The 26,469-nt window shown below is 49.0% G+C and overlaps 1 long non-coding RNA gene across 1 annotated transcript in view; it reads right to left on the bottom strand.

Annotated features, from left to right (window-relative positions):
• The window catches only part of LOC146784248 (uncharacterized), a 44,365-nt gene that overhangs the window by 4,283 nt on the left and 13,613 nt on the right, over window positions 1-26,469 (bottom strand). The window contains exon 2 of the long non-coding RNA XR_014970646.1: window positions 3,972-4,154. This is a non-coding gene — a long non-coding RNA (uncharacterized LOC146784248). The remainder of the gene's footprint in view (window positions 1-3,971; window positions 4,155-26,469) is intronic.

Below are 26,469 nucleotides of genomic sequence, written 5' to 3'. Positions count from 1 at the left end.
GAGACCTCTGACCCTGGCATCCCCCTCTCCCCTGGGCCATACACCGCCAAGGAAGGCTCAGTAAGCCCCGACTGAAGTCACAAGCTCATCATTATGCTGAGATAGGGTGACCAGAAGTTTTTCCCAAGTCTAAAAATGTGACTTTTTTCACAAAACTAGGAGAAGGAATGAAAGCTTTGTATCACCGAGGGACACCAAATGCCCAGCAGATGGCGCTCACAAATGGAGCCAACACCGACCCCCAGGCACTAGGGGGACATAGACTAAAAAAATTGTCTAGAAAACGCCAGTCCTGGAGGCCCCCTCCCATAATTCTAGAATGATCTACCGGACCAGGTGACCCTGCATGTGGGGGTGCCGGCAGAGTTTCTAAAGTCCTGCCATCCTAGGCACGAGACGAACATTGGTGTTCATAGCTGAGAGGGAGGCCTATCTAGCAACTGAGGCTTTTGGAGCCATTCAGGGGTGCAGTTGGAAGTGCACACCGTGAAGGAAACATCAAGCTTGGGCGCGAGGCCCGAGGAAAGGGGGACTATTGGCCTTGGCCTGGTGATTGTAGTACGTCCCATTACACTTTGGCTGCGGGATCTGGGTGACTCTCTACACTGATATTTTGTGGGGGGGTTTTTCCCTTCGTCCCCTTGTCAGTCTGCCCTGCCCCTAGGGGGTGGCCAGCCAACCCTTCCCTGTGGAGTCAGCCAGCAGAGTGGAGGCTAGTCTTTGGGCAACCTGGCTACTCTGCGTTCCCATGGACTCATCGCTGATACCTGGATCTGTTGGGAATATCTGATCGACACGGTCCACAATAACCATGAGTTCCTGGAAATAAGTAAAGCTTTTAGATCCCCCCCCCAAATACTGTCTGTAGTATTTTCTGTACTGGAAAGGAGAAGGGGGTGCTGTTTGTTTTCCTATTGGGAGATGAGCTACTGTGGGGGCTATTGATATTATTATTTCCTGTCTTCATCTACTGCAGGGGGCCTATTTTACTGTTGTTTTGTGACTGTGAGAAGGTGCTCCCCTACCTCCCTGCTGTGGTTGTGGCCCCAGTCCCTGTTGCACTTAGTTCCATGTCTGTTGCTGTTGCTGCTGCCACGTGTTTGCCCAATTGCTAGAACCTTGGTGCGGGTTTGAGGCGAACAGCAGACCTCCTGCAGCTGAGCGTAGGGCATGTTCTGATTGCCATGTTTTTGTTACTGAAGAGGAGCGTTAGTGGCAGTTTGTGGCAGCTATCCCTGATTTACTGGCCTCTTCTGTTTTTCCTGCTTATGGTTTGCCTTTGTCTGCACCTCTCTACCAGATGACCTCTCCTGTGGCCATAGCTTCACTCTCTAGGGTCTGGTTGCGACCAGTCCTCCTGGCTCCACTACCATAATTTGGACATGCTCCTGGACTGCCTGTCTGGTACTCTCTAGAGATTTGCGGTGGAGCCTCCATTGTGACTGGTGCCATCTGTACGGTTGCAGCCATGGCTGCCCCCCAACAGGGTGGTCATTTTCAATTTTTGTTGAACAAGTTTTGCTGTATCTATTTGGGCCTGCTCCTGCTTCTCTCTATCCCTCTCTTGCTTCTTGTGGTAGTGGAATATGTGAGCTTGTATCTCCCAGCAGACTTTGGTGTCTAGCCACACTACGCTATCCAGCTCGCTTTGTATCCTGGTGGGTAACCCTTTCTTAAGAATACAGTAGAAGAATGTGACTTGGGGCCTATATCGGTCCACGGTTGTCTGGTTTCCTGTCCCCATCTTTCCCTCATTCTACTCAGGAAATCGTTTATGCTTTCCTCTGGCTTCTTGGTCTCTGCCATTAACCGTCCTACATCTGGGTGGTTGGGGAATAATTCCCTCAAGGCGTTCCAGATCCCGTACTAGTGCATGTTAAATGCGGCTCGGTGTTGCTGGGTATCTATTAGCGTGATTGCTGGAATGTGAGCTTGGGAGATCACCGTGTAAGTCCTGTATAAGTCTGATCCCAAATTAGACTGCTTAGCAGACTCATAATGTCTCCTATTGCTAGGTTATTACCTGTGGTGTTCTTCTCAAAGTATGTAATCCACTTCCCTGCCCCATCCATCAAAGGCGGTAACTTGGTTTTCAACCTCTCTTTATCAATCTGGGCCCAGAGCATGTATATATCCCAGCTGCTTTCTTCTGCAGTGATGGGCACACTCTCACGCTAGCTGAGTCCATGGGTCTACCCTCGACATAGCGTTCCCACCTCACAAGGCAACACTGCATGTACAAGAAGTCCCACTTAGGGTTTCCTCCCTTATACCTGATGCACTCCTCCGCCACTGCCATGTCCTTAGGCTCAAACTACCCTTACCTCGGGCAAGGCCTTTCATAGTGGTTCCTCTCCTCAGCCTATTCCGCTAACATGTTGCAAGATGGGTGCACAAAGGTTTTGCCTGCCCTCCATTATTTCCCTTCGGGTTTGCCTACCTTTGTCGTGCACTCATGAGAAGCAGCGCAGATACTTGCTGCTCCCCTTGTGTGAGCGCACTGGTACCATCTTGTTTTTTCTGCATTGCCAGTAAGTACAAGGCTTTTATCTCTTAGTCATCCCCTCTCCTGTGAATGAGGGATGTGGCTCTGAGCCCCGCTAACAGCCTTTTCTCGACCTCTGATTCTTCCGAGCGCAGCTCTCCGTACCTGGCTACGCTTTACTCATGGGGAAAATGCACTGCCCTGTGGCCTCTCTCAACCTCCCTGTTGTGTGTCCTTTCTCTCTCAAGCCTCTATTCGTGTCTCTCTTCCTCGCATCGTCTGGCCTGTTCCCTTTGCTCCGAGTCGCATGCTGGCTTAGTCTGGCTTCACCCACAAATTCGCTTTACGAACCCTCCTTGGCTCCCTGGGTAAAACCTGTGGCCCTACCCTTGTCGTTGGTTCCCGGGGGACTGGTGTTCCCATCATCTCCTGAGCTCGCTGAGTAACAGTCAAGGAACGCCACAAACTTCCCTGACATCTTTTTGCACTTGTCTTGCCTGGTGAGAATGCGTATTTAACCCATCTTTGAGGTGTGGTGTGTCAAGTGTGTTGGACAGGGAGTTGACCTTCCGGGGACCTTTCCTAGAAACATGCAGTGGCGGCTCCTCGCGGGAATGCTGCAGGGTGGTGGAATGGGGTGGGGGAGGGACAAGGTGGGGGGTAGTAAACTCTGGATTTACAGCCGAACAGAGTTAAGTAAATAAATGAAACAATTTACATTGCGCGCGCTGCAACGCCAACTCAGCGATGCAGCGTGCGCAATGGAAATTGTTTTATTTATTTATTTAGTTATTTAACTCCGTTCGGCCGCATGCCGGAGTTTACTACCCCCCGCCCACCCCGCAGCACTCCCTCGAGGAGCCGCCACTGGAAACACGGACTGTGCTGGTGGTGTATGGACTCACTTGCTTTTAAATATCTCGGGCTTGGACCTGTCTGACTTTCTTCCGTTGGGGGATTCGTCGGCTTCTACTACTATCAGGTTTGAATATCTTAATGCAGGGAAAGCGGGTGTGAGCATATCCATCAAAGCATATGGGGGGTTAGGTGCTGATGCCTTGCTTTCTGTCGGCGTGGTAGGGTTATCGGATTGAGCGTCTTCAAAGATAGCCCACAATTCTAGCACTGCCTCCCTTTAATCTCTTTTGATACCTGTATCTTTAGAAAACTATGAGACTGGGGTGACTGCTCCGCACTATCAGGATAAGTGTATCACAAAAATAGTGCCCTGGGAGCTATGAAGGGCTATACATAATAATACACTATATTCACCTAAACTTGAGGTCAGCTATCGAACAAAGGTGACTTCCATGGGAACGTCTCCGGGGCTGCCTTACGACTGATATAGTTGGGAATATAAAATAGGTAATATGCTAGAACCTGCCAGTGGCAGGGTGCTTGGGTTATATTTATACACTTCTACCTAGTTTACCATATGCCAAATGCTTTAGAAGACAATGTTTCAGATTTGGATGTAATCTCTTACCGTCTGTGACAGTTGCTTCAGGACAGTTCTCCGCCCCATAGATTCAGCAGAACTTCCAATCATTTGCAGTGTCTGCCCACCTTTGCCATTGCGCAGAGTGAATCCATCTGGACAGGGCACTTTCCTTCGGCTGCAGTCAGGTACAAGGTCCCAATTCCTCCTACCTGGCTCGCCAAAATGTTTCTTTCAAAAACAGAAGACAAGAGGCATTTGGCAAAACATGAACAGTTTGTTAAATGAAGCAGTTCAGCTGGGAGAACAGTTAAAGGCACAAGGTCTAAAGACTGTCACTTTACATCGAGTTTGCGGTCACTTTATAAACAATATTACAACAGCAAACAAAGTTTTCTGGCATACCACATATGATGAGGAATGTTGGTTGTTGGCTTAAGGGACATAAATTAATGGTCAATGGTTACTACAGGTGGGTCTTGACCTGCGTGGACACAGTGTGGCCAGTGGTGGCTGTGTCTCAGTATGTCCAGCATGGGTAGCTTGTGATCACTATGTGTTCCAGGCCCTGATTGGCTAAGTGTTTCTAACTCATGAGGCATCTGACATTATGTTGTTTTTAGGAGGGGTAAACCCACTGGCCATGTGTGCTTTATTGGGGCAGTCTCCCCCGACCATTGTAATGACGCTGCACCTACCTGTGGAATAGATGAAAAGTTTCCTGCCAGAGTGTTTGCCTGCCAGTTATTCACCCTCCCACCTGTCACCCATCAATCAGTAATCCTGGGCCTAGGTCGCAGGGTCTGCCTGACCAGGTACTAGCCTGCCGAGGTGGATGTAGCGTTTAGAACTGCTGGTTCTATTAATAATGACAATAGTTCATTTTTGTTGACAAACACATTGATATCCATATTAGCACCTCTACACACCTATATTGCATTAGGAGCACATGTGTTTTGTAAATACTTATACTGCTTAGCTGGACACAGGCCATATAAAATTAGGTGGAAAAGTAATATGGTACTTACACGTCGATATGTAAACTATAGGGGAAGGGACACGTGGCCCCCTCCTGATGCATTGTTTGGCCCTGGGCACCCCATTCCCGAGTGCCAATACTGAAAATAAAGGGGAGAGGGGCAGCGCAGCACTCCTTCCCAAGTCTTGTTAGGCCTTGGTGACCCCTTCCCCCAGGGTCACTCATTTCGATAAGGGGATGGGAGTCATGCGCTCCCCCTTCCGGTGCCTTGATAGGCACCGAGGACCACATCCCCTATGGCTACTTATTTAAATAAAGGGGTGGGGGCTGCGCTGTCCCCCTCCCCGAGCCTTGTTAGGACGTGGGGGGACCCCATCCTCCCAGGGCCGTTACTAAAATTAAAGGGGCGGTGGGGCATGTGGCCTCCTCCCCGAGCTTTGTTAGGCCCTGGGGACTGCAATCCTCCACCCATTTACATAAATGTGAGGGGGGCCATGCCCCCTCCCCCCCCCGAGCCTTGTTGGGCACTGGGGACCCCATCCCTCAGGCCATTTCTAAAATATTAAGAGATGGGGGCTGAGCTGCCTGCCTTCCCAAACCCCATCTCCTGGGGCCAGCAATTTTTAAAGGTGGGTGCCCTTGTGCTCACCCAGGGCACCCACCAAATGCTTGTTGGGGTCGGGGGGGGAGTCCCAAGGAAACAATCTAGGGATTGTTATGCGGCCTAAATAATTATCATTGGCTGAGTTTAATTTATGGATCTCACCCATCACTTTTTTGTATAATGCTATCAATGTGGTCAGTGTTCTGCAATAGCCACTTGTTTCAAGTGAAGCCCGACATAAGCTGTATATTTCAGTGTGATTACCTAAGTACGACGATTATGTCAACACGTCAGTCCCATGCTCACTTTGTCACTGGAACCATCAAGACACAAAGTGTGAGAGAGTGGGCATCATGATAGAGAGTATGAAACACAAAGGGACATATTTACAAGCCCCTATGGCCACCACAACATCACTTTCAGTGACGTTGTGATGGCGATAGCGGCCTCGTCTTATTTACAAGGCAGCCTTAAGCCACTTAACATGGCTTAACAATGCCTTGTATATAAAGCACCCATTCACTCTGTATTTAGCGTGAAAGGGGAAGGCAATGGGTGTCATGGTGGCCGTTCCACTGCAACACCCATTGATTTTGACGCTGCTCCCTATTTACAAGGGCAGTGTAAATAGGAGGCAGCGCCAAAATTGACCTGGAAAAACCTGGTCTTAAACAGGCGAAATGGGGAGAAATGCTTTGTTTCTCCTCGTTTTTGCTGTTTCCATGCGTACTGCCTTGTGCAGCACACATAGAAACAGCAAATTGCCTATGATTGTTTATGTGCAGGAAGGTCCCCTTCCTGCACTTAAACAATCATTTTAGAAAAATGCTGTTTTGCAACTCCTATGTGTGCTGCATTAGGCAGCACACATAGAAGTTAACGGCATTTGAAGATTGTTTATGAGCAGGCAGGGGAACCTTCCTGCACATAAACAATCTTCGCCTCAACGCAGACACCCTTGCACTACGCTGCAAGTGTGCCTGCGTTGGCGCTAGCCAGCTGAACTCAGCACTAGGGAAAATGCAGGGGTGCGCCGCATTCTTGTGAATACAGCATATCCCGCATTCTGGTGTCAACATGGGCTTCTATGGGAATTCTCTGCGACATATTATCAAGCCCATTATCGCCGCTTTAGCTGCAGTTTTCTGCCGCTAAAGCGGCGATAATTATAACGCTGTGCTTGATAATATGCCCCCAAATGAGGGGCAGTGGGAAATATGATAGAGAGCGGATCACCTGCAGAGAGGGGTAGTGGGCCAAGTCACAGAGCAGAAGGCACAAACCCTGAGCCAGAAAACACCGCAGAAGACACCGAGACCCATGTTACCAGTGGACCCGTTTTTTTATGGGATAATTATTGCATTGATATTACATTGATAAATTCCAACTCCAATGTTATGGGAATTTATTGTATGCTTTATTATTTATTACCTATTACAAGTTTTGGCCCAGGAATGGGGCATAACATGCCTCCCACACCAAAATCTGAATGTCGCGGGGAATACCGAGCACTATTGGAATTTCTTCAGCAATTTGGAGTTTGTGAGGTGAGACTCTTAAGAAGGAGCCCAATTCGTGGTGTCCATGGAGAGCGAGCCGGCACACTTCAATAGGCGACCGTGTACTTCGAGACTGATGTCCTTGACACTGAGCCAGTGTAAGATGTGCTACTTCTTTCTCTGTCCATTAGCTCTCTCTAGCGCCGCACAGAGTGTTTACCAGTCTTATTGCTTTAAAAGAGTTTAAGAATAGAACGCAGTTGTCATGGAAAACCCAATTTTCCCATAGCAACGACATGTCTGCGGAATAACACTGGTCCTTGCACTCCCAAAACCACCACGCTCCTTCCCAGTATGCGGCAGGGAGAGAGAGGGTGGTATGGAGCGGGTTCATCCAGTTTAGGTGCCGTGGTCATCGCTGCACCCGCTTCCTTCACCTGGAGTGTCTCACATTGGATTGGCTGAGTGGACCGAGTAACTAGCCAATTACAAGCATTGACCGGAGAAATTGGTTGCCATGGAGCAGCCCCCCCCCCCCCCCCCCTCATCCTTTCCCGTTCCCAGACGTTCTATGGCCACCGAATTACAACAACGGAACCTACAAATTAGAAAGGTGCTCGGGGAGGGATGTCGGGGTGACGTAAAGGTAAACGAGATGAGGAGGAAGCGTTTTGGTGGAATTTTGGCGGCTCCCAAACCTTTGAAACGGTCAACATACATATTAACAAACATCACAAGAAAACAAACAGTACAATCAATGGTTTACTTAACTGATTCAAGAGGGCCTCATCATGAGTGTCCGTGTGTCTTGTTTATAATTATGACAACAAAGAAAGATGTGCAGTTCCTACAAAGTGGAAGGTCTGGGGGAGAAGGGTTATCCGAAACCAGACTCTCACCAATGGAATGTGAGTGCACAAGGGATGGGGGTCCCTTAAGGGTGGGCAGGTTAACGGACCTCCAGGGGGACTACAAACTGAAACAAATGTGTTTCTCCCCTTGACGACGCGCCATGTACCAGATGATGAGGTTTTTATATTAGGATTAGGTTACCCCCTTGATATCAGAATACAGACAAATAGGGGAACCAGTAGTGGGTGGGTAGTCATTTTACACCCACCCTAGCACACCACACTGTAGATAGTTCTTGCACATATCACTATTGTATCACCGGTCCTGACGAAGCGCCAAGGGATCCTCCTGACCCATTGGGCGCGAAACATGTTGACCAGAAGAGTAGAGCGCAGCTAGCCACTCCTCCCTTTGTGAGCACTTTAGCTTTAACGCCACTCAACCTTTTTAATAAGGTGGTTTACTGAGTCAATAAAGTCGTATTTCAGACTAACCAACCTTATTTACTCACTCACACACATCTACACGCACGGGCCCTCACACGCACGCACCAAATGGCAGGGAACAAAAGATCTCCGGTAAAGAGCCCCTTTATGGGTGCCCGTCGGGTATTGCACCGCCGACCCGACGAGGAGCAAACCCAGATGATGAAGCATGACATCTAGCTTGCTGGGTGTGTGAGGGTTTTAGTTCCACCCTTAAGGGACCCTCATCCCTTGTGCACTCACATTCCATTGGTGAGAGTCTGGTTAGGGATAACCCTTCTCCCCCAGACCTTCCACTTTGTAGGAACTGCACATCTTTCTTTGTTGTCATAGCTTAGGGCCTATGTGCAGGACCTCAATAAAAAAAGCCCACCCCTTTCTCTCCTCCCTTTTGTTGACACACTTGTTTATAATTATCGCAGACAAATAAAATCAAGATTTTATCGCGTGAGAAAATGTTCTCCATTACCAAGATTTGCCCCCAAAATGTAGAGGTGGGCAAGCCAACAAATTAACAAGGAGAGCTGAGCCAAGCCAAGGGTCTGACTCGCTCTTCGAGCCCATGAACGAGTCGAGCCCGAAAATGTTTGCAATGTAAATCATACAACAAACATCATGTGAAATATGATAAAGTCTCTTCAAAAATAAAAAGTGCATTTCTTTAACATGTAGAACCTTTGAGATTACTCTGAAGAGTACTTATTTAAGTGAAAGTTTTTAAACATGAACCGTAAGTGAAATAGGCAAAACCAATGCCATACAAACTCTGAAAATGGCTCAGATTATTATGAAGCAACATTATAGTGTATTAAATCAAACACAATAGGCTTCCGTAAAAATGGCATTCTGAACGCACCTATTTGATAGTGCTTTTGTACACAATCATGAAGAAAAAAGAGTTTTGATGAAATAAAATATTTGCCTAAGATCACACAATTTAAGAGTAGAAGCTGCGATTTATCCACGTTTTCTGGTTTCAATTTGTACCAAACAGCCAGTAAATGGTCATCTATTTGTCTTCCCTTACGCCAAGACCGTTTTTACCTCTATTAATTTTCTGCAGTTTCTATGTATCATGAACACGACTCGCAGGCATTGAAGCGTTTTCCATAAGAAACACTTTACACGCTGGATCACTACAGAAGGCCACCATTCATTTTTTATAAGGAAGGGAAGGTTCAGTGATTTGCCCTGAATCACAGCATGTTGAACCTGGCTTCCCAGTTCCGAAGTCCGCAGTTCTGGCGGTAACGCAACATCCCAGAACAAGGATGGAGGTAGGCACAAGGTACATGAAAGCTCGGCTCATCATGACCTTGAGATTCTAGCAGGACCTAGTGCTGAGCCAGAGCTAGGCTTCAGGCTCGAGCCTGGCTAGAGCTTTCAGTGGCTCACCCACCTCTACCAAAATAGGGCATAATATATGAACATTAGTGCTTAACTGATATTTCACCAATAAAGGCTTGACCTGTTGAAATTCATCCAGAGAATGCAGCTGATATCACCTTGGGTATTTACCAGTTCTGGTAAAACCTCAAACACGTGGTGCATTCCCAGAGCCCCGTTGGCAGTAGCAGGTTAAAAGCAGTGGTGGCTACCACGGAACAGGGTGGTGAGGCGGATGAAAAAAACTCTTACCTGATCACGGCCGCAGCTTCTCCTCAGTCTTCTTCTCTTCCTGGCTCCCAGCAGCACACAGGCCCCCCACAGCCCATCAAAACGCTGCTGTCATCAGCATGACAGTAGCATCTTTATTGGTCTGAGCGGCCTGTTTGGCCGTTCAGACAGTGCCTGGGAGCCTGTGCATATTTTCCACCTGGCATGTTGTCCACCTCGCTGTGAAACACAGCCAGGTGGAGAATTTCTAAGTGCGCATGACAGTTTGGTCGGTCCAAGAATGCCGGCCAAACTGTCATGTGCACTCACGGTGCACAAGCCACTCCTCCTCCCTCTGACCCTAGCCCTGCCCACCGTAACATACCCCAGTAGCCGGTACAAAAATTAAAATGATAATAATGCTGTTAAAAATACAATGATGATAACGCTGTTATTATAATTTTATTTTTATTTTTTTCACTGCTCTGAGAGCAGTGGGGCAATGCTCTTCTGCCTTAGTGGAGAACACACCGCTTGTTAAAAGTGAAAACCCCGCGGGCATGAGTGACAGGAAGAGGCATGGCAAACAACTGGTTGATAATCTTGGGTGCAGAAATACTGCATTCAGGGGCTGATGTTTTGTTTGGTTTTGTGTTTTATTCTTCTCACTGTGTGGATCCACTGATTCAGACTTGAGTGCACTCCTGCGACGGAGCTCTCTTACAGGATTGAAAACTGTTCTCTATAGGCTACAAGCGGTAGTAGTCCTAAGGGCCTATTTGGGGTCTGGATGTAGATGAAAAGTTAAAATAGTCTTAAGGTGTACCCACATGGTTTTTATTAGTAGGGAACCTTTGACTGTTTTTGAAAAACAGGGCAGGATGTGAGGGGAAGCTTTTATTGGCTTCAACATACCGTCAACGTGCTCCCTTCGAAAGTGGGGCTCAGCCCGCCCGGCCACAATAGTGGTGCCAGACATAGGACTCAATGATGAAGCACGCCACTCATTCTGTGTAGGTGAGAGCCCTTAATAAAAAATATGGACTCTTTTTTTTCTGGTCGGAGATGGGTATTCCAGGAATATATTCCTACTGATAGGACTTCTTCCTGCCATTGTACTAGTACACATATTATTCATCTGGTACTTCACTACCAGTAGAGCACCGCAAAGTACGGCTTTGCATTGGCTTCAGGAATATTTAAAGAATGTATGGCACACTCCTCATCTGATAACGGTGTAAGACACAAATAGGGAAAGACAATTTATTGATTCAAATGATAATCAGAAAACACATTTGGAAGGAACTCAGGAGTCAGATGTAAGACTAGACCCACTGCAGGAAAGCGTAAATAAAGATAAGAGAATTAGAGCCCCAATTTCCTCTAGTCTGTGGAAAGATGTGATTGCTATAAAAACACAGGGGTATTTTCACAAGAACGTGTGATAACTACCGCAAGAGTAGCGTAACGCAACTTACAATATCGCAGCCCATCGTGGGGAAATAACCCCATGTCAACGTGCAATTCACAACAAGGCGGTAGCATGCGATAGTCACCAGATAACGCGCCAAATGTCAGCATGAAAATCAACGCCGTGCTGCAAAAATGCGATAAGCGAACACGAAAATTCATGCGATGAGGCCAATCGTTGTACAAAAAGTAGCAAAAACCAGCCACAGGCCTGCAAATCCCACGCGTCTGGCAGGAAAATGCACTACAAAAACCACAGAAACAACACACCAGAAACAAGCCAAAGCACATTGCAACATGAATGCACCCTGACCCAGTGCAGAGGTCAAGTCAAACCCCACAAGCCCCACAGACCACCAGCAAGGAACAACGGGTTCGAGGAAGGCCAAGGAGAAAAGGGAGAGGAAGACGGGGTGCAGACCGCAGGAAAACAAGACCAGCTTCATGGAGGTGACAGAACACTACCAGCAACAGACCCACAAGCAGACCATCGTGAATGCAGCCGGAGTGTCAAATAGGCCAACGGAGGAGGCCAAGAGGTGCCGGCATGACGTGACAACTTAAACCAGGTACAAACCCGCAGCCAACAAGAAAGCAGCAACGGCGACAGGAGGTGGCAGTCCAGCACCACAGGAGGAGCTGGAGGCAACCCAGGCCACAGTCATCAGTGTGGAGATGGTGCAAGGAGTAGGGAGTACAGACACAGCTCGAGAGGACCTGACAACATCAACAGGGAGAGTAACGGACAGGGACTGGGTGGACGGGGGGAGATGGGCACAATGAAACACACGCACAACGAGGCGTAGCACACTGCACACCCACAATCACCCAGGATCATGTCCCTCATACCCTTGGCACACTGCAGCACACACACATACCAAGAACAGCACACCCACATCGACGACAACGTGGTACAATGCGCATAGCCGACACAACAGAACAGAGGGCACAACTGGCTCCGCACATGCACAGAAACATGCCTACTACATCTGACAGAGCAGGAAACTGTGAAATGGAAATGTACGCGTACAACCTCACATCCGTCATGTAGTCCAAATGTACACTGTCCCGCAGAAAAATCCAGCACCTCCCAAACAGTTACAATGTACATTGCCAAACAGTCTGCATGTAAACCAGAACAATGCGCCAACATACTAGCAACACAATGTCCACATGCAACTCCCCTTCACATTGCAGAGGGGCACACAACACATCCAGCAGAGCACAGAAGACAACACATCTGTGATGCCGGAGAGGACCACCACACCGTCGACACCGACGCCCTACAACAGCACATGGATATCCCACGCAACCCCCCACCAGGACCAAGCCAGCCAAGCTACTCAGAGGAGTAGACAGCCCGTGCAACAGACCACACAGCAAGAAGTACCCGCAAGCACAGCTGGCTCACGACACTTCACCCACCCACACAAGGCACACCAATGCCATGTGTCAGCCCGCCAAAAGGAGGTTGCCCAACAAGTGGGGGTGGGTGCCGAACCCTTGGAAGGCAAGCTAGAACACATACGTTGGTGTCTATCACCCTCATGAACCACCCACATAGGAGGCCCACACTGCCATAGAGACACATGCAGATGCACATTCACAGTACAGAACCACGCCCAGGGGGGCACAAATAGCAGTCACACACCCACGTTGGCGCAGCATACGACGGCCCTGGCCACTCCCCTTACCAATTGAGTGGGTGACGACAAAGCTACATGTCCAAGCTCCAACCCGCAGCCTGCGGTGACATGTCTGCATCCGATGTACACAGCACACTGTAATGTCCTAGCGCCCAGGGCCCTCATGCATACAACAAGACCACAGGGACACACGTAGATATCATGTCAAACTGGCTACGGGCACGTGCGCCCGGCCCCTTTATTGGCAGGGCCACATGTACAGTGACGCCTGTGCTGGATGAGTGTAGGGTGAGTGTAAGCCAGTCGCACGGAATTCTTGGTGCTGGCAACAACTTGAACATTGGACACCAGTGCAACGGAAACAGCAAACACATGCATAACATAGTCAACTGCACAGCAACATGGAGGGAGCCTGAGTAAGGACAGAGGTCACCCAATGTTCAGTCAGGAGGTTCCGTGAGTTGCAGTGCACTGAGGTAGGGGCAATAGAGATGAGCGCATGCATGTGAAGGAATTTGTGAAGGAATTGCTAGGATTGTGTCCCTTCGTGTTAGTCCTGATGCAGATGCAGTGGGGTGTGTTACACCTGCATCAATGTCCCAGGTCTCCCACACTGCCTGAGGTGACAGTTGCGTCCGCAGTCTACAGCGCAATACCCAGTAATGGTTCCGGGTGTGTAGCTTGACTACCACCTCCACTCTGCATTCCTGCCTTGGGGATGTGGCCTCCTGCCCTCCCATTGTCTGTGCCACCTCCCGTCTGCACACTTGACACATCTTCCTCATCATAGTCCCAGGTCTTCCCCACTGCATGAGGTGACATTGCTGCGCAACATCTCCACAGCACAAAACTCAATCACTAACGGACAATGGCTGCGGTGCACTGAGTCACTGGCACCTTGAGTGCTGAGCAGAGTATCTGGCTGATGATGGCATCCACGACAGGCCTGAGCAACTCCGAAGGTCTGTCTGGACCACCGGTTCAGCTCTGGCAGATGACGTTTGGAGGTAGTCCTTGCGGTGGTGGCGTGTGCCTCCTGCAGTGATGCGACGTCTGGGCCGGTCAGGACACATATCTATTTGTGGGCCCTGCTGGCCCGCAGTTGAGGCTGGAGGCTGCGGACAGCGCAGGGCCACAGACACATGGCGTTGATGACCCCAAGACCACCGTCACAGAGGTCATCCAATATATCAGAAGAAGGGGTCCCAGACCTGACCAGCACAGAGTTAGTGGCCCTGGATACACTGCGGCCAGCACAGGCACCCAGCCACGGGACGGTGACTTGCGGTGCAGTCAGATGGTCCATGCGACCTGGGCGTGTCCCCATCAATGTACGAGGTGTATGTTGCGGGGGACAGTGGAAGGTGTCCTCCAGGGCATGATGCAGAGGTTTGATGCTATCTGGAAGCAGCAAATGGGGGAGTGGAAAGCGCAACCCTCATTTTCACCAACAATTCAGTATCAGCTACATGAGGATGTAAACTAGCCCCTAGTCCATAGACACAAACGCCACCAATGTACGACCATGGAGTGTCCATGAATGTCGGGGAACAGACTTAATGGCACAGGTGCTGAGCGGGGATGCAGTCTGCGATGATGCCGGTACACTGACATGAACTCCACCATTGCCAGATCAAGACTCTGTGACCTACTGAAACGCAGTGTAGGCCGGAGGCAGCGGTCAGCAGTGGCCCACAGCCACGTGTGGTTGGCTGGCGAGGCACAGAGTTAGTGACACAAGGGCAGTTGTCGGTAGTGTTCGATCACCTCCGTAACGATAATCTTGTTCCCTCCGGACTGCAACGCGGCATCCTCTTACGCCTCTCCGTGCGTGCGATGATATGTATTCTGCCTTTTGAATAACCGATGTTCAGTTCCAAATCTGTGACCCACTTGCATGCAGTGTGGGCCGAGGGCAGCAGTCCGCATAGGCCCACAGCCACATGTGGTTGTGATGCCATGCACAGACTTGTTGGCACCACATCGAAGTGAGTATAGTGACTTGTCCTATGCCTTAAATGGTGTTCACTGCCATGGTGTAATCAAGACTCACTTTCATATGTGTGACCTATCTGACCGTGGTGTAGGCCTGAGGCAGTGGTCAGCTCGGGCCATTCACCGAGTGTCGCCGGCATAGGTTGGATGACCCCACCGGCCTGCGTAGTTCAGGTTCAGTTGCACCATGTGTTCGAACACCTCCGTGTATGTGACCCCGGTTTCATACGGACTGAGCCGCATCTTCCTCTTACTCCTCTCCGTGCGACCACTGGTGTGTACTCTGCCCTTCGTGATTTGCGCCTAGGTGCTGGATGTGGGACCTACTGGTCGGCAGGGTAGTCCTGGTCCCTCATCCACGTATCGCCGGCTGGCGTTGAACAGGGTTAGTGGCACCACGTGTCACTGGCTGGCGTTGAACAGGGTTAGTGGCACCATGTGTCGCCGGCTGGCGTTGAACAGGTTTATTGGCACCACGTGTCGCCGGTTGGCGTTAAACAGGGTTAGTGGCACCATGTGTCGCCAGTAGCCCATATGGAACTATGCCTCACTGATCGGGTGGGGCCTGGTGCTGTTGCCGCTGGGCCGGATTTGGGGCCACTGCCATTCATGACTCAGTACACAGTTTCACATATGTGACTTACTGGGCCGAGGAGTAGGCCTGAGGCAGCAGTAGAGTACATCAACGAAAAAGGACTAAAGCGGGCCTGTGTCGTGGAGGCCGTGATGGTCTGAGGAGGCTGCCAAGGTCGCGGGACTCGGGCCTGGAGCTTGCGCTGGCACGTGGTGGGCCCTCCTTAGCACACACCGGTGTCGGCAGGTGATCAGTGAGGCCTGGCTGCGCAGGGGCAGCCCTGACGGGTTCGTGGTCCAGCGTGCCAGGGTCCGGCAGGCGCACTGCGTCGCAGGCAACTCCGCTCATGAGGATGATGTCGGCCTCGTGGCAGGGTGAGAGGTGCCGCCCTGGCAGATGTTGGGCTTTCCGGAAGAGGAACACGCCCAGGGCTACGTGCTTTTTATTCACAACCCTATGCTGGCGTGGCATAGGCCGGGCCATCCCACTCCGGTTACGCTTGGGGGGGGGCGTAACAGGCAAGATTTCCGCGATGTCACCCACTCGCTGTGCTGACATGGTTGCGTCCACTGTCCACTACACTCCATACACCAGAGGTGTATGTCGCCATGGATATGGGTGTGTGCTGCATACTGCGGTCTGTCCAGCACATCTCTGCCACTCTTGGCATTGTGTACTTTCCCAATCATGGTACTACTGCATCCTTCACACATGCCTGGTTGCCACCTCTCCCCACATTCGGCTGTTGTGTGGTTGAGGTGCCATGCCGTTGATGACTCATGTTCACTGCTTGGCCAGGTAACCATTGTGAGTTGTTCTGTCGTGTTTGGTGGGTGGGCATATTGTTGCGCATGTTGGTTGTGATATTGTGATGTGTGCATTGCCAGAGTTGTGATTTGCATCATTGTGGAGTTGAGGTGAGTGGGGTGTTCATTTGGAACTTGCCAAGGGGCTGTGCATTTCCCTTGTTGCCATCCTGGGTACGCTGGTTGATGATGGACGGTCGGAGGATGAAGGAATCATGTACACTGGCTGTGTATTTGAAGGCGACATTGTTGGGGGTTCCACAGGGTTCTGTTGTTGCCTGCACATTGGGGTGGGACGTGTGCTTTCTGTTGCGGTGATTGTGTGCTGTGTCACCTGGGGGCACAGGTAGGACATGTGTGCTGTGGGTTGCGCCAACACGTGCGTGCATCCTGCTGGGGCGCATGGTCCTTGCTTGGTCTCCAGCGTGACCTGCGCATTGTGTTGGACGTATGGAAACTGGGGTACCTGGGTGATGGTGATGTCCAGGACAGGTGTGGGGGACTTGGGTGTGGCTGGCTGTGAGACTCCTCCGACTCTGGCGGGTGTTGGTTGGGGGGTGCCAGGGGCCAACAGGTGCAGCCAAGCCAGCAGCTTGGTGTGGGGTGGGATGTTGGTTGTCCGCTGTGTTGGTGCTGTAGGCCTGTTAGGCGATGATGGTCAGGATGCGTAGGATGGTTGTCCCTTTCAGCCTGTGGTGGACGGTGACATTGTCAGATGTTGGGTCTGTGCGGCTGGTATGCTTCCTGGGGGTCCTCTATCTTTGTATGCGCTGCGTCTGTGGTGGTCCGGGGAGGGGGGGGGGGTGTTCCGGGTGGGGGTTGGGGTCCTGGGGTGGTGGTGGTGGGTGTTGTGGCCCTCTTGGGTGTCCGGACCACTTGGTGAGTGGCTCCATGGCATCTGTTGCCCTTTCGATGTGGCCCTGGGCTTTGCTGCCTTTTGTGGTGCAGGCTGCCATCCGACTTTACACTAGGTCAGAGCAGGTGTAGATTTCCTGGTGCTAACGCGGCTTATCGCCTGTTTTGTGTTTTTATAGCAGATCTGGCTGGTCGTTGAGAATGTTGAGGTGTGGTGTTGTCGTGGTCTTTGGCACGGGAACACCCACTCTGCATCTCATTAGCGATAGTTGCAGGGGTCCTCTGTGGCGATGTTTTTTGCGGCTGCTATCACGGGTAAACTGGTGCTCTGGGCTGTTTACACCAGCTTGTAAATGGGTAGGTATTTTTATCACGACTTTGGCTGCGATAAAGTGCCATTGATTCGGCGATAGCTCCTTGTGAATATGCCCCACAGTTTTTGCAGATTAAATCTTAAGTGGAACCTCCTATAAAGGTTCAATATAAAGCAGACTGAAGAACAACAGGAAGCTACTCAGAAGGACCAGGGGTCATATCCTTGGGTGAGATAGAGCAAAGCTTTAGAAGAATCTAGACAGCTGTTTAGCCAAAGTACTTAGGTTACTTGATGTGAAATGGAAGCTCTAAATGCAGCCAATTGGTATCACAATGAAAAGACCAACAAACATAGCAGAAAAACAACCTCCATAAATTCAAGAGAACAAAGCAGGTCTGTTAAGTTCCCTGAAGAAAGCTTGCAGGTTTTCAAATAGGTTGTAGTAAACTTCTTTATTAGGATATAGGTAACAGAGACCCCAGCCACAGCCAAAGCCAACTGACTAAGAATTCCGAGTCCAGTAATTCCATCATAGCAGCCATCCACACATTCCAGAACATGGCATCATTACATAAGCACAGAACACCACATCACCTCCCTCACCCAACATTTATTTAACAAAAGAATGGAAACAAAGTCAAAAAGTAAATCTAACAATACTGCAAAAAGAATGTACACCTTTAGAATGCACGCTCAACAACAAGCTGAGTCAAAGCTTTGAACACAGTCTTTTGGCCGAAGAGGCACCCTCTTGATGTGTTGTGTTCTCACCACATGACTTTCCCTTGATTGTGCACCACAAGAACATAGAGGAGATGCCTTTCGAGGACAAAAAGACCCACCATCGGCCATATGATAATTGCCCACTCTGTTCAGGTTCCAGATTCTGTGATCACTCGTTTTCACAGCATTATTAAACAATTTGATAACTTTCAAGGGCTGGCTAAACTTGGAGATTTTACTTTCCTTTCTTGGAGATTTTTTCTTTATCCAGTCATCAACCTGCACAGTCGTTCTTTTGACCGCTTTCCGTGCATCATAAACATTTTTCCTTCTCACCGTTTTCTCTTTTTCTCCCTCCTTCTACCCTTCCACCTTGCCTACTTGATCATCAACCTCTGCTCTTTTCTCATTCACCCACACTGGGACCATCTCACTTTTAGCAAACCTACCCCAGAACAGCTGAAAAGGTGTGACACCCGTAGAAGAGTGTGGGGAGAGGCAATATCCACGCACCTTCTTCCTGAGCTCACACTCTCAATTCACACCACTCACCCCAGCATGTTGCAAACTCTCCTTTAACACTTTTATAAACCGTTCCACAACACCATTACTTTCTGGGTGGTACTGCAGTGCTTTTTTGTGCTTTATGCCTTTTACCTTCAAGTACTCCTCCACCACACCAGAAGTGAACTGCACTCCATTATCTGTAAGGAGCATCAAAAGAATATGCCCCCTCTCAAATAACTCCTCGAGAAAATTTATCACTACCCCAGACTCCACAGAGTTCACCATTTTGATTTCAGGCTAATGTGAGAACATGTCAATGCAGACCAGGATCTACCTAGCACATGTTTTGATCTTCATGGGGGCAAGAATGTCCAACACTATATCTACCCACGGACCAGAAGCTTGTTGTCGCAAGACCATGGGTTGTGTTCTGCCCTTTAACTCCCTATCACTGCACACACGCTGTATGCAGTTCCTCGCCTACCTCTCAATCATGAAATCCATCTCCGGCCACCAATAGCCCTCTATGACCCTTTCATTGGATTTGACTAACCCATATGACTGGCATGTACATTATCCACCTATATCTTCCTTAAATTGTTTGTGGCTACCAGTTTACTTACTCTCGCCAACAAACTTTCAACAACAACCAAATCATCCTGCCAAAATCCTCTAAGACCCTCCTCACACTCATTCTTACCACACCAACCACCAGAAATCATCCTGATAATTTTCTACAACACCATATCATCCATTAAGTCTTTCCTCTGCTCTTCTTCCTATATAATCCCATCAGTATTTAGACAAACATTCACCTCCTCTTCACACTTCTCACCACCAAAGAAACCTCCCTCCTCTGTAACCTCATCCTTGGTGTCACACATCCTTGAAAAGCAATCTGCCATTAAATTATTGGCACCGGGCACATACAATATGTCAAATTCAAATTCTTGGAGGGCAGATACCATCTTGTAAATCCTATGGGACACACAATCCACTCCCTTCTTTAGGAATACCTCCCTGAGGGGCTTATGATCTGTCTTAATCTTGAACCAGCACCCCCAAAGACATTTCTTTAACTTGTTTACCGGCCAAAAGATTCCCAATACCTCTTTCTCTATTACTGAGTAGTTAGGCTCCACTCCTCTCAACCCTCTTGATATTAACAATATGGTCCTGTGCTGCCCCTTGGATCTGATAGAGCGCCACGTTACTCTGAAATTTGTAGGGGTGCATTATATTCACTGTTAGTCCGCACCCACGTATTAATCAAAGTAGTATTTAGGTGTGACAAAAAATGTATCACTAGAGTCTGTTTAACATAGGTGTGATTAGAAATATAACCATGCTTTTTATGAAGAGTAATGTCGTAGTTCACTGCAATGGATTTTAGTCAATGCATGATAATTGGTTTTCATGTAATGCAATGAATTAGGTTTAACGTGCACCATATTAAAGTTTGCACGTGTAGTTTGCTTATTCACGTATAAAGAGTAATGAAACTAATGCTTAAAGTGTGAATTAGGATTGTGTTTAACAATGTAAAGGCCTGATTGCATATATGTTTAAAGTGAAAGGCCTGTTTGTTTCTTAAGTTAGCTACATGTTGTAGGCCGAAAATGATTTCCCTTGGTTAAGGCTTTTGGGTTTCAGGATGATGGAAAATCTTAGAGAAGTGAAAAGTTTCTCATTCTCATGTTTATGTTGCAGGTGCAAGGACATTTAGCTCGTTAGAGAGACTAGGTCTTTGTTTTAGGAGTTAGAATGGTACGAAAAGCCAATAGGGGAGTACGCTGGAATTTAAGGATGATACTTTCAGCGGAGAAGGTGCCTGGGACCCAAGGTCAAACTAACCGTCGTTGGATGGAGTACAAGTTCCACTGGAAAAGGACTGGAAGAAGACCTGGCTGAAGAGGTGTGCCAAAGGGCGTGTTCTATGTTTTTGGGATTTTGTATTAGGGACAGTGCCCCGTGGGTTGAGCAGTTGAGGTTTGGATGGGAAGCTAGAATGAGCATCATAGAGCGAGCTCTGATTAAGTGAGTGTACTTCTAAGGAAGTCTTCACTTCTGACACCTTTTATTCTCTTGCCTGGGAGGGGAAATGCTAAATAGGGATGTCACCTTAGAAATGGAGTAGGGATAGACTAACTGTTTTCCTTTTAGGCTAATGACTTCTAATGTAGAGACTGGACTAATCATCTCATTTTTGATGTTATTAGAATTGATTATTCTTCTTAGTCTGAGTTGAATGAGACTCTTGCGTAGCTTGTCTTTTGTTTTAGTGCCCATTTATTTTCTTCACCTTGTATTGAGGTGTTTTTTATGTGCAGTTATTCTTGGTTGTACTAAAATCCTAAAAATGTTGATTTGGAGTCAGTGGTCCTTTTGAACTGAGATTTGATCCTGTTGATTATGTACTAAGAATTGGATTTTCTCCCCTCTACACTATTTAGCAGATAAAAAGATCCTGGCAACCTGAGAGGATTTTTGATAATGGTAAGGTAGACAAGAATCCGGCTGCATCAGATCTCTGCATTAGAACTGCTCCCAGTCCTTTTGAGCTGGCATCAGTCATCACATAGGTTTCATCCCTGGGCTCAAAACATCCCAGATTTGGAGCCCTATCTAGACAGGACTTCGCACTTTCAGATTAATTCTCACACTACTGGCACCAGATAAACTCTCTGCACTTCGTCAGCAAGCTTCTCATATGCTCTGTTTTCTCAGCAAACTGTGGCTACCACTCTATTCACCATTGCGGAAACGCTGTGAAAAAGGGCGACCACTTCCTGGTGCACGAGGTGACGTTTCAAACAATGATGCTGTATCTGTGTGCCGCTGACGCACTGCTGAGGGTGCGTGACCTGGTGCACTGCATGACACATCTACAGCACGTCTGATTGGTTCCTGGTGCAGAGATGACATGGCCCAGCAATGCCGATGCTTTATGTGCGCTGACGGGGCATTGCCTAGCAACGTTGAGGCATTCCACATAGACCTTGTTGCTGCAGCGTGTAAAAGCCTCCTTGTGCTGTCTCGTTCCATCACAGCATATTTTGTTTAGCTCTGTTGCCTGGAGACACCATTCACGCCTCTCTGCAGCATCATATGGTGTGTTCTCGAAATTCCCAGATGCTTGAGCCACCAGACAACCATTGGTTATCACAAGGGGCCACACAGACAAAAGCTGCCCAAAATTATTAAAAATATCTCCTGACCGGTAGGATCACCTCCTTAAGACTTGAATTTCGGGTACCACTCACCCAAAAATTTAGCATTGTGTAAATCATAGTGGAGGGGTCTCAGATGTAACTTTTCAGCTTCTTTGGCATAAAAGCTTGCAGGCAGAACGTCGCTCGTCGCCAATGTTAAATTCCCTGAAGAAAGCTGGCAGGTCTTCAAATAGGTTGTAGTAAACTTTTTTATTAGGAGATAGGTAACAGAGACCCCAGCCACAGCCACACCCAACAGCCAACGGAGTAAAAATCCCCAGCCCTATAATTCTTTCATAGCAGCCATCTACAAATTCCAGAACATGGCATCATTACGTAAGTACAGAACACCACAAGGTCACATTTCAATTGATCTAAAGATTTTTTTGATAAACAATTTTATTGATTTTTAGACATGGTAACAAAAACCAGCAATATAGCACAGTACAATAGGATCAACAATTCCCACTCGATTGAATGCTTAACATTGTTCCGCATGACCCCGTAAAGTCTTACATGGTTCAGACATTTATCAGGCTACACAAGTTTAAGCCACAGTACCCAACCATTTGCCCCACACCCTGCAGTATTTCTTCGGGCATCCCCGCGCTTTATACTTAGGTTTTTCCTGTGTAGCACACCAGTCTACCCCCTCCCGCCATTTCTTGAGGCTAGGCGGAGTAGGACGTTTCCAGTTGGCGGCTATGTCCCGCTTAGCTACAACCATAGCCATGTTAAAAAACAGCTTCTCATTTCTGGACCCATCCAGCCCATCTGTGATCCCCAGGAGCGTCTGCCATGGGTCATGGGGGACTTTCCAACCCAAGACTTCTGTGAGCTCCTCTTCAATGCCCCCCCAGAATCGTGCGAGCTGGGGACATGCCCAGACCATATGGAAGAAATCCGCCTGGTCTTGGCCGCAGCGCATACAGGAGGCAGTTGGAAATAGGCCTGCCCTGTGAAGGCATGCAGGGGTTAAGTAGGTGGAGTGCAGGTAGTACAATTGAATCAGGCGGAGTCTAGCCGATGCAGTGACCATCTTAGGCGCCATTAGTGCATCCCTCCAATGCTCCTCCTCCAGTGGACCCACCCATCCCTCCCACTGGGTTCTGAGCCTGTCTAGTGTGGTTGGGGTGTTTTTGGTTAATGTACAGTCAATTTGGGAGATTCCCACCTTCCCCAGGTTCCCAAGCATAATCTGCACCTCGGGTGGGTTGTTTTCTGGTATTGCTGTGCCGTCTAATATTTGCGAGTGGAGAGCATGATGCAGCTGCAGGTACCTGTAGAATTGTGACAGGTGTAGGGAATACCTGGTTTGTAAGTCCTGGAAGGAGCGTATGTGGCCTCTGGCCCACACATCCCCGAGCTGGGAGATCCCTATAGGGTCCCAAGACCGAAATCCCTTCAGCCCACTAACCTCCCTGAGCCAAGTACCGTGCCAGAGAGGCGTGTGTTATGTTAATTTATGTGTCCATTGGGTCTGGCAAAATGATGCCCGCAAGGCCAGAAGCACGGTGCGTGTCACCCCCGGTAAAGTGTAAGATATGGACCCTCCGTATATCATAGATTGAATTTGGGGTAGGCCCAGCTCGCTCAGCTCGAGCCTGTAGGCCGAGTCAGACCATCCCCTTGAACAAAATCATGCAATGTGAGGATGCGGGTCGCAAAGTAATATAAATATAAATTGGTCATCCCCATGTGCCCATCAAAGGGCGGGATCTGGCAGCAGGTTAGTGCTATGCGAGGTCTCCGACCCTCCCAGTGGAATTTGGTGGCTGTGCCGTCCAGCTCCCAAAACCAAGCCTGTGGGAAGCAGATGATCTAAAGATTTAACAGAATACAATCTGGAAAAGAGTTCTAATGCTAATTTTAGGAGCATTAAGTACAATGCTGTATTGATTGTGGAATGGATAAAGGTGATATAACCAAGCCACAAACTCCCATTAAGAAGCCAATCCTCTTTATTGGCCGAGCTGGAGCCACCAGGATTACCCAAGCTCTTTCGCTCCTGATTCGAAATAGAATCCTCTGGAGCAAGGGAAAAAGAATGAATGCATATAGAAGACCCCAAGGCTTGGGAGAGAATGGAGCACATATCCTGAAGGCCTTTAGATACCACGTGAGAAGAGTAGGAGAAGTGAAGAGTTGGTTGAGCTTGCAAAACAAGGTATATTTAGGGAACCCAGAAGCAGAGAGTCGTCCTCCCAAATAGGTCCCCTCTCTGTGAAAATCTATTGAGGATGGAAATATTCTGCTCAGAAAGTCTACCTTCACATTCTCCACCCTGGAACGTAGCTAGCTGTTCGAGCAAGAAGATAACTCTAAGCCCAAGAGAAAATCCTGTGAGCAATCACGGATATGGAATGGAAACATAACCCCCCACCCTCTCTCTGTTTTGTAACATTTTGCCACCGGATTGTCTGTTTGAATCAGAACAGCAAGTCCTCTCAGGAAGAGGGAAAACTGCAGGAGTGTTTTTAGGATGGTTAAAAATTCAAGGAGTGTGAGGCCTCCATTCTGGAACAAAGAGACCGTGGCAGGAAGCTTCACCTTGACTCACTTTCCATCGCTGGTGGGGGCTTTGCCCTACCGTGCCTGTCGCCCTTGGTGGGGCTGTGCTGTGAACCCGCTGTGTTGCTGTGGCTGGTGAGGAGCTGCCGGACGGGACTGCAGGTCCCAGGAGTCCGTGAGGTCCGCAGCTGTGCAGCGGCCCGCCCATCCGCCATCAAAGCAAATAAAAGACCTCGCGGAACCCGCTGGCGCGGGTCCCGCATCGCTGGTGGGGGCTTTGACCTACCGTGCCTGTCGCCCTTGGTGGGGCTGTGCTGTGAACCCACTGTGTTGCTGTGGCTGGTGAGGAGCTGCCGGACGGGACTGCAGGTCCCAGGAGTCCGTGAGGTCCGCAGCTGTGCAGCGGCCCGCCCATCCGCCATCAAAGCAAATAAAAGACCTCGCGGAACCCGCTAGCGCGGGTCCCGCATCGCTGGTGGGGGCTTTGACCTACCGTGCCTGTCGCCCTTGGTGGGGCTGTGCTGTGAACCCGCTGTGTTGCTGTGGCTGGTGAGGAGCTGCCAGACGGGACTGCAGGTCCCAGGAGTCCGTGAGGTCCGCAGCTGTGCAGCGGCCCGCCTATCCGCCTATTGGTTTCCGTTTCCGCTAAATATCACTGGACTCTCCGGCGCGGGACGCGACGCGGGACGCCCAGGACGAAGCCCGGACAAAGGGCGGACAGTCTGTGACAGTCCGGGACAGGAGGGGGCTGGTGGGGGCCGTGGACATCTTGATCTGTACAGAGGTACCAGCGGGCTGAGTATATAGTGTTTTGCCGTGAGAATACATCTCCCAAGTGGGTAATACGTAAGGGCTGGTAATCGCCTGTTAATTTTGATTAAAGTATTGTAGGGCTGCACCAGTTATTAATCCATGTCAAAAGCGAAATCTATCCCGGGGGGGGTGCGATCATTTAAGAGAGCTGATCCTTTACCCACTAATTCTGTTCGTGATCCCAGCGTAGTGCAGGATAGTAATCCGGTCACCTTAGATAGTAAGCAGTTGGACCTTTTAATCAGCATGATAGACGCTAAGTTTGATCTATTAGTTAAACCATTATTGAACAAACTTGACATGGTAGCTAACGAAGTGGTCAGACTAGGAGGCCTGTTAGAATCGCACCTTCATGCCAGTATTGGTACTAAAGCTACTCATGAGGTTCTAGAAAGTAGTCATGTTCCCCCGCGGGTTTCTAAGGTAGTCATACCAATGGCTAAGACCAACCCTCCCAAGATCCCATCTGGAGAACATTGTGAGGAGAGGAGAAATGCTCCAGACCCCTTGCAGACTTCAGGACAATATAGCTCTTTACGTATCCCAGCCCCCGAGAACCAGTTAGGACCTAGTGCTAAAAACTCTGGTATCCCCAGGCCCGATTTGCCCCCAGCTTGTGCCCCATTTGTGGCAGTCCTCACCAATGTCCCCCCAGTAAGTGAGACTGGCCGTAATTATAGTGAATCCCATGCTTCTCTGAAGAACAAAACTGTGGATTGGCTGCATCGGGAATGCGGTTTCCCAGTTGTTTTAGCAAAGGATATATTAAGCACAAGAAGAGTTAACTGGATTGGTAGCTCGCGTAAGACTTGTGGGGGTGATTGTATTGTGGTTAATTTTAGAAACCCCCATCTTGCCTCAACTGCCCTGTTAAGAGCACAATCATCCTCCTCTCAGGATCAAGGGATATCTCTTCGGCCCTTAGGGTATTTTTATAGGCATTTTAACTATCATCCTAATGTCGAACATACTGGGACAAGAGAAGGAGATACGAATGTCTTCCCTGGTTCTAAAATTACCACGTCAAACCGATTTCAAGCCCTGAGTGGACTGGATTGTAATGATTGACTGGAGCCAGCCCTGTCTAAAACAGAGGATGTTGT

This window comes from Triturus cristatus, chromosome 11 (assembly GCF_964204655.1).
Source record: "Triturus cristatus chromosome 11, aTriCri1.1, whole genome shotgun sequence".
Lineage (NCBI taxonomy): Eukaryota > Metazoa > Chordata > Amphibia > Caudata > Salamandridae > Triturus > Triturus cristatus.
The sequence above is the reverse complement of the archived record's forward strand: the minus strand, read 5'-3'. Positions and strand labels throughout refer to the sequence as shown.